Source organism: Tamandua tetradactyla, chromosome 6 (assembly GCF_023851605.1).
Source record: "Tamandua tetradactyla isolate mTamTet1 chromosome 6, mTamTet1.pri, whole genome shotgun sequence".
Lineage (NCBI taxonomy): Eukaryota > Metazoa > Chordata > Mammalia > Pilosa > Myrmecophagidae > Tamandua > Tamandua tetradactyla.
The window spans coordinates 145,589,602-145,601,721 of NC_135332.1; the positions used below are offsets into that span (position 1 = coordinate 145,589,602).

The window sequence follows — 12,120 nt, forward strand, 5'->3', positions numbered from 1 at the left end:
AACTTTTACTAATAAAACATCTATCTTCTCAGTCCAGTAGAGAGATGTTTTATTAAATCTACACAGTGGAAATTCTTAAGATTTTTCTACAATATATAAAACATTAAACTAGCCTGGGATATTCAAAATGTAAAGTCACAGTAAACACAACCCCCTAGTGTTGGTCTTCACTGTAATACTTTCTAAAAAAGCACATACTCTCTGATTTAAAAACAAAACAAAAAACAGTTAAGAAATTGAGTACAACTGAATCCATTAAAACTTAGTAATTTAAATATGGTATTTCAATTATGATTTGGAATGTGGTTGATAATATTACAGAATAAAGGCCTCTACATTAATTTTAAAAACAGGTACAGTCTATTACATGTTAAGAAATTGAGTGCAACTGAATCCATTAAAACTTAGTAATTTAAATATGGTATTTAAATTATGATTTGGAATGTGGTCGATCATATTACAGAATAAAGGCCTCTACATTAACTAAGTTTAAAAATAGGTACAGTCTATTACATGTTCATAAAAATTTTTAAAAAGTAGATTTTTTTTGGTGAAATAGCAATGTGGTAAATTCTTTTTCAAGCTACATTTCAGGTTTGAATTATGATGTGATTAATTAGCCATATGAATAAAACCTTAATATAAAACTGAAAAATCTGATGACTCAAATCTTAAGTCATCAGGGACTTATCCATCCAATTCAATTCTACTGACCCAAGTATTTTTAGTTTTAGCATTATTTTTATCACAGCTGATTACTTCCCCCTTCCAACAATGCATACTTATTATTCTATATAACAGGGTATCAGAACAACAAACTCTTTCGCCTTTCATTCTTAAGAAATATTCAGTAAACTCAAAATAGACAAAGCCCACACAGAGAAAATAATAAATCAAAGAAATTTCTTGCCATCCTTAGAACTACCAAGCTACACTCAAGAGAAAATTCTAGCAGTAAAAAAAACAATTCTAAATTCAGAAAAAGGGGGAAAGAGGTAATATAATAAACCTCTTAAAATGTAGAAGAAATTAGACTAGTTTAGGTTTTCTTTAATATCTTCTTTAATGATACATTACAACACACAACTGAGCCTCAGTCTGTCAGTTAAACATGGGGATGGAAATCCAAATGAAGAGAATGGAAACAAGTTCAATCTTAACCCCACTTTTTGTTAACTAACGGAAATACAGAATACAAGGGGACCAATTCTCTGTATATTTTATCCAGTCTTTGAAGACACCATAACAGTTTTATAACAAACTTTGTTGTGATCTGTTAAAGAATCTTCAAATTAAAAAATGAGGGTATCTGAGAATTATGTTTTCCCTTTATAGCAGATTTAACTCAAACACAATAAAATATTAATGAAATACTGATAATCCCCACATGAAATATAAGAATGTTTTACACAAGATAAGCGCAACTAATTTCCTATGACTGATTTACATAGTTAAGTATGGTGTCTTCAGATGCTTGTAAGAAAGGGTAAAACACAAGAACAAGTTTTTAATTCTGAATTAGTTAATAAAACAAACAAAAATCCAAAACTTGTCAGTGGTTTTTTTTTTTTTTTTTGCATGGGCAGGCACTGGGTATCGAACCCGTGTCTCTGGTATTGCAGGCAAAAACTCTGCCTGCTGAGCCACTGCAGCCCACCCTTGACAGTGGTTTTTAAATGATCCGTTACTAAACTTAAACAAAGTACTCTTAAAAACTTAAATTGTAAGTTAACCAGAACTTCTCTAATATCCAGAAGAAATGAGGCAAAACTGTAATGTTTCGGTAACCAATACATTAAGAAACAACAAATACTAAATCTGAAAATTGGGAAATTTAATACATGAAACAAAAGGAGTATATTTGAAAGTTAGCATTTAAGAATAGGAGCTGCCAAGAAACTATCACCATTGGAGCTTTTCCTTTGAAATATTATATTTTAAACTTACAGTGAAGATGAACAAATGTCAGAAAATGCCCAGCTGCAAAATTCAAATGCAGTGATGAGTTACAGCAGAAGGAGCGAATGTATTTTGTAATCCACAGGATCAGGATGATGGCTCTAAGCAATTTCAGTTAATATATCTGAGTGTTCTTTCAATTAAGTTAACTTTAAAATTTAAACTGAGTTCAAAGTAAACCTCAGTTATAGCAGCTTCATTTGTGCAAGTTAATAGTTGACAAAAGCAAATTACAAGACCCCTAGTATTACATTCTTTAATTTGGTAGGATTTACCCCTATTCAACCAAACCAACTCACTTCACCATTTTTCTATCTAAAATAATGTGGATAATGGCTTATTTTAATACTCTTCTAGCTCATACTGAAGTCATACTATACATAAAGTTTTTGATTTTAGGAACCAGAACAAAGTCCTAAAATCAACAACTCACAAAAGAAAGGAATAACAGGGTTCTGGGAATTAACCCAGCCACAAGTCATACCAATTTTCCTGTTAATGCAAAATTAATTCATAAAACTGATCAAATCACTGACTTCCAAAAACTCCTTTAGAAATTATGAGTCTCAATTTCAAATTAAAGAACTTAATTTTCAACAAATCAGGTATAATTTATAAAAGATAGCTCTTTACCAGTTCACATTTGTTCCACCAACCTTTTATATTAAACAATAAGCTTAATGATTTCATTTTAGGACAAATATTTCAGAGCCTAACCTTTCAGTAAGGCCCACTAACAATCCAACCACTTTAGGAATTTATGCATTATTTGCAGGATGCACCTGGCTAGCAACTCTAGCCAGGTCATACAGCAAGTTCAAATATTTCAACCTCAAACATAAGCAATGATCAAAGAGGAAAATGACGCATAATTGCAACAGATTAAGGCAGCATGTAAGTCATTCTTCACCTAGATCATCAGCTGCCAATGAAACTGTGTACACAAATTTAATGAATGAGTCTACTCTAGCTTAACTAATGAATCTGCCACTGAGCTGAGAAATGAGGATAAGAATTGCAGGCGCAATTCTGGCTAATGAATTCACTTGATTTTTGTAAGGCAAAAACAAAGTGGAAAGTTAGAACAGAATTTCTAGAATCATTTATCCTGTGATGTTGTAAAATCAAAGTACTACTTTATTAAATGAGTTATTTTACACAATATGAACATCAATATAATTACAATTGTAAAAAAATTTTTATAACAAGGATGGACTGATTTTCAGATTTCCAAATCAGAGTTAACTGTACATTTACACAGAATTGTCTTTGCATGAAGCCCAAAAGGGAACAGCATAAAAATGAGTGCTTCTGTAGCCCCTTTATTTTTGCTGATCAACAGTTTGTTAGAAAAGCAGCTGCAGGTTTGTTACCTAAGGTCTGAGACAGTAGAAGAGTCAAAGGTGTCATGAATTCACCTATAAAACATAAAAAAAAAAGTTTTCAGTGAATGTAGCCATTGCACATATGCTCCTTATATGGAGTTCAAATGTCCAAAAAGCACAACATGTCTAAGTTCTCACTTTTATAAACTAACAAAAGATGCTTGATGAATTGGTTTTAAAAAGAAATCATTCTCAAACACACATACACCATTATTTAGAAACAGCAAACAAAACCCAACCATGTAGAAGTGTGTAAACAGATGATTTTCAAGTAACTACGAAGTTAATATACTACATGCCTACATTTTGCCCTATATTCTAATGTACTAAGAAATTTTTACCAGACTATAATAAAACACATGTAAAAAGGTACTCAGTGATGTTGACTTGTATAATTTCTGCGAGTCCTGCAAATAATTGCACTATTTTTTTTTTAAGCTGACAAATCCTCTCCATTCTTGGACCAGAGTTAGCCAGCATTCCCCCCTCCCCATTCTTCAATTTTTCAGTTACCATAACAGAAACTTGGTGTTTAAAGACACATTGAAATGGTCTGCGAAAATGGACTCATAACGAGTAGAATTAAACATTAAGAAGGGGGAGCAGTATGAAGTCTCAGCTACGAGGCAGCAATTAATTTCACAATTTTAGAAGGTAATTTATGCTTTCTTATACAACTCTGACATTTTAACAAAGCAAAATAAAGAAAATTCAACTACCTGTAAACAACTTCATGCCTGAACATCGGCCAATTCTGGAGGAAGTGGAGTCTTAGGATGCTTGCTCTCAAAGTGCTGCTTGAAGGTCTTAGGGTCTGGCATTTGTGTCTTAAAAGGAAGAATTAGATCTTAGCTATGAAAGAAAAATAAATGTCAACTCTTAAAAAATCCTGTTGTTTTATACTGAGCCTGCTTATGGACAAAGATCACACAACACTTAAATTTCTACAATTTAGTGACTGATATACGAAGAAGGACCTCTTGAAATTCCTAAGATATCACTCATTTTCTATATGAAGAAGAGGTGGATCACACAGAAAGAAGTCTTCTGCCTATGTGACTAATATTAAGCAACAGGTTATTTTTATTGATCCCTTACTATGTTAAGCATGTTACCTCAATTCTCATGAAACCTTCACAATAATTTTGAGTTAGTTCCTACTGTATCCTCACTTTACATGGCAAGGAAAACTAAAACCCAGAGTTCAGTTTGCACAAGACCTTTTAACGGAGGAACTAGGTACTTCAGCTCCCAAATACCACACTATACTGACTTTCTTAGGCAAGGACTTTGTTATTCTTCCTTCAGAATATTCAATTTGATAAAACATGAAATAAAAGGATTTTTTTGTTGTTTTGCCTTGATTTTTAAAATATGTGAAATTATTCTAGTACTTTTAGGTCAAGGTATTTCCTCATCATTAATTTAATGAAATTTGTTTTCATCTTGCCTCTTTTCAAACAGAAGTGGAGGCTGCTCAACGTCACTATTTTGTGTATCAAGGTTAAATATTAATGTAATAGATTCCCTCTTTCTTAGACTAGTGAGAACTTTTATGTAATTAGGAACTTCTATTTCATTGGTAATGACTTCAATAGATAATAAACTTCCTCAGTATAGGAATCATGTCTTATGAAGATTTCTTTCCATCTGCATCACCAATCCCACCCAGACAAGGCCTAGAAAATAAAAGGAATATAAATACTTATTGGACTGATCCCACTCTGCATTTTTCCATTTACACTTCCATTTTCTAATTTCAAGACTACTGAGCTTAAACAAACAGGTAATAAAGAGACTCTAGCTTGGAATTTGAGAAAAACTTCTTTGAGGGGCACTGTGGGATAGTGGTCCAGTGTGGGCTCTGGAGCTGGACTGCCTGGGATAAGACCCCAGTTCTACTACTTACAAGTGGGTAACTGTGCACAAATTACTCTTTATAACTCAGATTACTGGTCTGTAAAATGAGAATAAAAATATTCTAATTCATAGGGTGGTTGTGAAGATTAAACAGGTTATTACATTTAAAACACCTGGAGTAGTGTAGGCACTAAATAGTAGTTATTGGTACTGTTCTTCTTAAAAGCTAATAAACACATTAATTCTTATAAAAGCCCTCATGTGAATGTACTCAATATAGTTTTACAGACATACTATGAATTTAGTGAGGGGGAAAAGAAAAAGTTAATTCTATAACTGAAGGTATATTCAATAGTGTCTTATATAGCTTCAAAATTCATTTAGCTAAAAATGTAAATCTGATTTCCCTACTAAACTCAAGGTTTACTATATGCCCTTAATATGAGATCTTTAGTCTCCCTGAGAAAATTTTGTTCACTACTTTTCCCTAACACTTAGAAAACTGTGCCTGGCCACAGGAACCAACTAAGAAATATTTCTTGAATGGATGAATGGAGTTACTAAAATAACGAGCTCTTAAATCTACTATTTCAAGTAAAGCATTTGTTTTGTCATTGTTGCACAATATTACCACATAAAAACCAGTCTCAGTGAACGCATTACCCATAGGAAAGCTGTCTTTCAATTCGCCTTACCCTACAGACAGTGCAGGTATATATTAAGGCAGCTTTGGCAGCAGCCTTTTGGTCATGTCCTTGTTTCTTCTTTTGTCCAGCTTGCTTTTTGGCATTTTTCTGCTGAGACTGAATCTTCTGCTGTCCACGAGCCATATCTAAAAACAGAAGTTGAAGCATGCAAATGATTTATTTATTCTAATACCAAGTAACCTAAGAATAATAACTCTTCCACAGAGCTGAATATTTAAGCTTTACAGAAAGAACTGTCAATCAAAAGTACGGGTTTTCAAATTCTCACATACATTGCAACTGGAGTATAAACTGGCACAACCACTGTGGGAAACTGGTAGTTGTCTACCCTGTGACCTAGTAATCCCACTCCTGGGTATACATCCAACATAAATGCAAACATATGTACACCAAAGACACAAGAATGTTCAGAGTGGCTATTTCCTAAACTGGAAACAACCTAAATGTCCATTAATAGTAAAATACATAATCTGTGGTGTGTGGCTGATGGAAAATTATACAACACTGAAAAAGGAACTACTGTTACAACAACAACACGGTTGGATCTCATAATGTTATATGAAAGAGGCCAGATACAAAAAATATATAGCATTAAAAACTAAAAACAGAACAACAACAAAAAAAGCATAAAACTAATCTATAATAAAAGAGGTCACCTTGAGACTTAGGGGATAATGGCTAGGAACAGAGGGTATAAACAAGACTTGTGGCCTGATAATGTTTTATAGTTTGATTTGGTTGCACAGGTGTATTCACTTGTAAAAGTTCCCTAAGCAGTATACCTAAAATTTGTGCACTTTACTGTATGTAATCTTCCATTCAAAAGTTTAGAAATTTAGTTCCCCCTCCCGCAAGATTCAGCTCATTTTAACACTTTGCAGAGATATTTTCCCCTTCTAGTCACAACTGCTATGACTTGAGATTCCTGGAATTTTAAGAGAAATAAGAACTGTTAGCTAATGTTTCTAAAGGAGATCAAAAGAGCAGGTGGGAAATGTTCTCTTAAATACTAGGGTTTCATTAGACTATTGTGCTATATAAATCCTTCTAAGAAGTTGGTCTTTGTAAGACTGCTGCACAAATTATAAAAAAGATTAAATTAGTTCACTATTTAAACAATGAATTTTGTAGAAAGGGTATAGGTACCCGCATAAAATTGTAAGGTACAAAAAAAAAAAAAAGGTAAGGTTACTGCCTTTTATTATTGATAATTTGAAGTGAACCTAAGGGGGTAAAAATAATCAAGTCACTGAGAAAAGTTAAAATTATAAGACTCGATTAGAAAGCACAAGTTAAACCTGTACATAAAGGGTCTATATAGTCTCAGCTGCTTTTTATCAACATATTAAAATTGGATCCTAAGGAGAATTTCTATGGAAAGCTTTAATTAGCACTGTAACTAAATTTTAAGCATTTAAATCATTACAGGACATGAGCAAATAATAGATCTATATCAACTTCACCAGAAAGGCTTGTGTTGGCTTTTTTTGACTGGAACCTAATTCGCTAATAGATGTAAGGACAAAGCATTTCACAGAAATTAATGAGTTCTCCCAAAAAGAAAAACAACAAAAACACTGCTTGGATAAATTCCCACTAACATTAAACACTGTACCAACAGTCAAATCAATTCTAGAAGATGGGAAAAAAATATATAGATGATCAATGCTCTTCTAGGAAGCCAGTTGAACATTGTAACAAATCACAAAAATGTTTAGTATGCTAGCCTAACATAAGAAGTCCCTCCCTCCAAAAAAATGGTAAATATTACCAGCTGTGTTAGTCCTTGAAGACCAAGCTTCCAAACTTCTTTTTTTAACCAAATCCTTTATTAATGTTAATGCAGAAAGTATATTTAAATCCAGATGTTATGGTAAGCTTACAAATCTATTTCCCTACTGAAACAAGTTTGGATCCTTATGTATTAGTTGGATGACAGTAAAGTGTTCAATCTTTCTGTATCCCAATGTTTTATAATGTTCTTAATGTTTCAACGTATTAATACTTTCTGTAAGAATACTTGAGTACTCTTATGCATCTTAACTCTCCCATACAATGTTATGTTTGTTAATACACTAATTTTGTACAGACCCTCAATTGTTTTACACTGAAAAAAAAATTTATAAGATGGTAGGCCATTAATTTCAGAAGTTCCTTTGATATCTAGAAGTTATTAGCTATTTTGACAGCATTTTCATGCAATGACCTGTACAAAATTAGGCAAAATTATTTCTAACTTTAGCATTTAGGGCTTCTAAACTATAACAGAATAACTTTAACCCATTTTTCCACTGCCAACGCCAACTAATAACAATAAGAAAGCCATAAGAGCTTTAATATTAAAAGGCAAAGTCTTTTTCTTATTTTTAAAACAGAAAACAGGTAAAAGAAATAAAATAGGCAAAATGCAGGGGGTAGGGCAGCACAACGCACTGATTTCCTTTCTGAAAGTAGAAATGCAAACGAACAAACCACCTGCTTCAGGATAGCTCAACTTAAGAACTTGCTCTCAAGCCAATCGATTTTGCTATTAAAAAAACTTAAGCATAAACTACTCCTTAACCAAAAGCGACAAACTGAAAGGCAACAAGTCATTTACAAATCCCTATTCACTGGTTTTGAATTTAACACTAATTTAATGTGATTTCCCGAGAGGATTGCAAAAGGGGAAGTAGTAAAACGAACACGGAATTCCTTTAAAAAGATCTCTTGCAGGAGATAACTAGTAAGTACTTCCCTGGAGATTGTTTTAAAACCTGAACAAATGAATAAGAGAAGTAAAGGATTTTGGATCAAGGGACTGGGAACACTCGCTATAACCATCTGCATCGAAGAGGCCCAGGCAGTGAGCAACATCCTGACCCTTGTTTTACCTACATCCGTTTGGGGAGAGGAGGAGGAAAGCACTAGAAGTAAGGTCTACTTCAACCCGCACTTCACCGACCTTAGCTGCAGTCCAGTGCACCTTCCTTCCCAAACCGGCCTCACCCGCCTCGGGGAGCCCCATCCCCGCCACCAAAGGCAACGCAACCCCCACCTACCCGCCACTCCTCATGGACCCCGGCCCGAGACGCGCCTCCCGGAGGCCTTGGCTGCCTGAAGCCCAGCCCCTTCGGCCACAGGGAGCACCGGCCTCGAGAAACCGACCAGCTGCTGTCGACAGGGGGTAAGGTTACCGCTCCGCTCCCGCGGCCGGCCTGCGACCCGGCCACCTGCAGAGGCTGGCAGGCGCCCGAGCTTACCCTCCTTCCCGCGGCCCCACAGCCCGCGCCGGGCCGGGCTTGGCTGCCCCAAGGGAGGCCGGGGAGGCCGCCAGCCCCCGTGGCCCCTCGCGACCCGCGGTGACCCTCACGGCCGCCGCCGCCCCCCGCCGACGGGCTCCCACCCCGGTTCCCAGGCGTCCTCCGGCGTCAGCGCCGCCCCCGCTGCCGCTCACCCGGGCCGGGACAGTCTTCCGTCGGAGAGACCGCGCAGCGCTAGAGGGCCAGGGGAAGTCGCCGGAAGGGGAGGAAGAGGGAAGCGCGCCCGGCACCGCTTCGGCCTCCTCCACCCGCCAAAGAGGGGAAAGAGGAAAGCCGGGAGCACAACAGCCCGCGACTCGCACACCCGCCGCTGCAGCGCGCACCCGCCGCCGCCTCAGCCTTAGGGGAGGCCACCGCGCCTCGTGCCCGCGCACGCCGCGCCGCTCTCCCAGTCCCCCCGGCAGCGCCCGCCTGCTCCTCGCAACCTCCGCCCACTTGCCTTCCTGCCGCGGCCTCCGCCCCCGACCCGCTGCTCGGGCGCCTGCGCTCTTTCCGTTGGCGCGGGCCAATGGCAGCGCGTCCCTATTACATAAACGGGAGCGGGCGGGGCCTGGAGGGGACGACCGCCCCTCGGAGATTGGAACTGCAGGGGACGTCGCCGTCTATCCCCGTGCGCCCCTCCCCTGTAGCGTGTTCTATTTGGGCAACCTCATTACCCGGTCCTGGGAACCGCGTGATCTCGGCCCTGACGAGTAACCCGGGAGCAGGGTGTTTCACAAGTCGCTCTCTCACTCACTCGGGAGGTGGCCAGGCCTAGGTCCACGCCGCCCTGCTCACGTGCTTCCCTGCTAGGCCTCGGCAGCGACCGCTTTTGCACCGGTTGAGTGACCCCGGCCCCGAGAGGGAGCTGGAGAGGACCGCAGGGACTGCTGCGGCTTGGGTTACCCACTGAAGCCTGCTGCTCCCGCCCCCAGTGAGGCCGGCGGCCAGGGGTGTCCTTAACAGGGACGGGCAGCCTTTGTTCTCTCGCTGGCTGCAGTTTACCTCACTCCTACGTACACAAACAAAAAAGCAATTATTACAGATCTGGGGGTTATAGTGAGTTCAACATTCACGGCTGACCTCCCCATTAAAAATTGCTTGTCAGAGTGAGTAAGAAAGTATTTGCAAAGTCCCGTTGGGAAATGAATGGTGAGAAAGGGGGAAAATTCAACTTCCCCCAAATGGAGACTTATTGATATTTTCAAAAGCAATGGGGACAACCAAAGCAATAATAGGCTGAGCCCCTCAGTCTTGGGGTTTGTTAATATGAAACTCGACCCTGCAAAGGATAGGCTAAGCTTACTTAAAATTAGGTCTGAGTCACCCCCAGAGAACCTCTTTTGTTGCTCAGATGTGGCCTCTATCCCTCAGCCAACACACAAGCAAAGTCACTGCCTTCCCCTCTCTAAGTGGGACATGACTCCCAGGAGTGTGGACCTTCCTGGCAACGGTGGACAGAAATCCTAAAATGAGCTGGGACTCAGCACCAAGGGATTGAGAAAACCTTCTCCACCAAAGGGGGAAAGAGTGAAATGAGACAAAGTGTCAATGGCTGAGAGATTCCAGAGTGGAGAGGTTATCCTGGAGGTTATTCTTAGAGCTGGTGATTAATTAAGGGGTAAGGGGCATGGTATATATGATTTTTTTTCTGTTTTCTTTTATTTCTTTTTCTGAATTGATGCACACGTTCTAAGAAATTATCATGATGATGAATATACAAAAAAAAATTGCTTGTCAGGCATCCCTGTTCGATGTAGGCTCACTACTAACAGTATTCTGAGTTGCTAAATTGTGATGGTTAAAGTAAATTTTTTTCTTTTAATTTTACTGGCAATGGCAGTTAACTTTCAGTATCTGATCAAAATGGCTATTGCAGCAATGATTAAATCTGCAGGTTATCCGGGTACGGCGTTTTAGACGTTGACTTTATTCAGCATTTTTCTACCCCCACCCCTGTTATTGAAGCTTTTCATTTGATGTTTTCACCTTGCTCATAGTCTCTACTCTCCCGAATTTGTTTATCAGTGGTCAGGAAATGTCAGTTGAATAAAGAACACAGCCCCAATTACCTGAACTGGGTTATAGATATTGCAGCATTGTTTAAAATCGCCAGAAAAGAGGTTGCACTTGGGGGAGATAAAATACAAAATCAAACATGACATGCAGTGCTCTAGTTGGTTTATCCTTTCTCTGCATCTTCAATTAATTTCTTCTCGGCCTTCACTTTATTCACCCCTTCCCTTATTGCAATTTCAAATTATGTGTTTGCTTTTTATTATTCTCTCTGCAAACTAGATTGTAAGCTCCATGTGGGCACGGACCATGTTATTTTCATCATCATATGCCCAGTGTCTAGCAGTGTGTTAAATCTAGAAGGCATTGAATAAATGGATATTGATCAAATTAATTGGGTGTGTCCAAGAAATCAGGGTAGTCCTAATAACCAAAATAATTGTATTAACCTGGCTAATGGGAGTGGGAGTGGGTAAGGACGCAGAAGACCTAGAAGAGCGAAATCCAAAGAGCTGCGTTTGGCTGGCCCTGAAGGTAGCAGGAAAGGGACAATGAAATCTGGCTGGCAGAGATAAATCTTAAACACAGAAGTGATTTGTATTGAGGGGTAGGATTATTATCATGCCTTACCACGCCCTTAATAAAATATCCATTAAAGCCAGTGTTTCTTAAATTTTTGTGTCATACTCCCTTTGAGAATTTGGTGAAAGCTATAGGCTTGGTCCCAGTGAAGTTCGTATACATATAAACTTACCTCTGTAGGTAGGGTTTCTCAGCCTTAGCACTGTTGACATTTTGAGCTGGACAGTTCTTTGTTGTGGGGGACTGTCCTGTGCATTGCGGGATATTTTGCAGCATCCCTGTCTTCCACCTACTTGATGCCAATAGCAACCCATCCCCCTGAGGAGGACA

At 38.6% G+C, this 12,120-nt stretch overlaps 1 long non-coding RNA gene across 1 annotated transcript; it reads right to left on the reverse strand.

Moving 5' to 3' along the window:
- Positions 1 to 3,073: 3,073 nt before the first annotated feature.
- Positions 3,074 to 9,577, reverse strand: LOC143688913 (uncharacterized). The gene is made up of 4 exons (XR_013178379.1): positions 9,348 to 9,577; positions 5,900 to 6,036; positions 4,064 to 4,171; positions 3,074 to 3,377 (listed from the first exon to the last, which is right to left on the reverse strand). It is a non-coding gene; the product is annotated as an uncharacterized LOC143688913 (long non-coding RNA).
- Between the last annotated feature and the right edge of the window lie 2,543 nt (positions 9,578 to 12,120).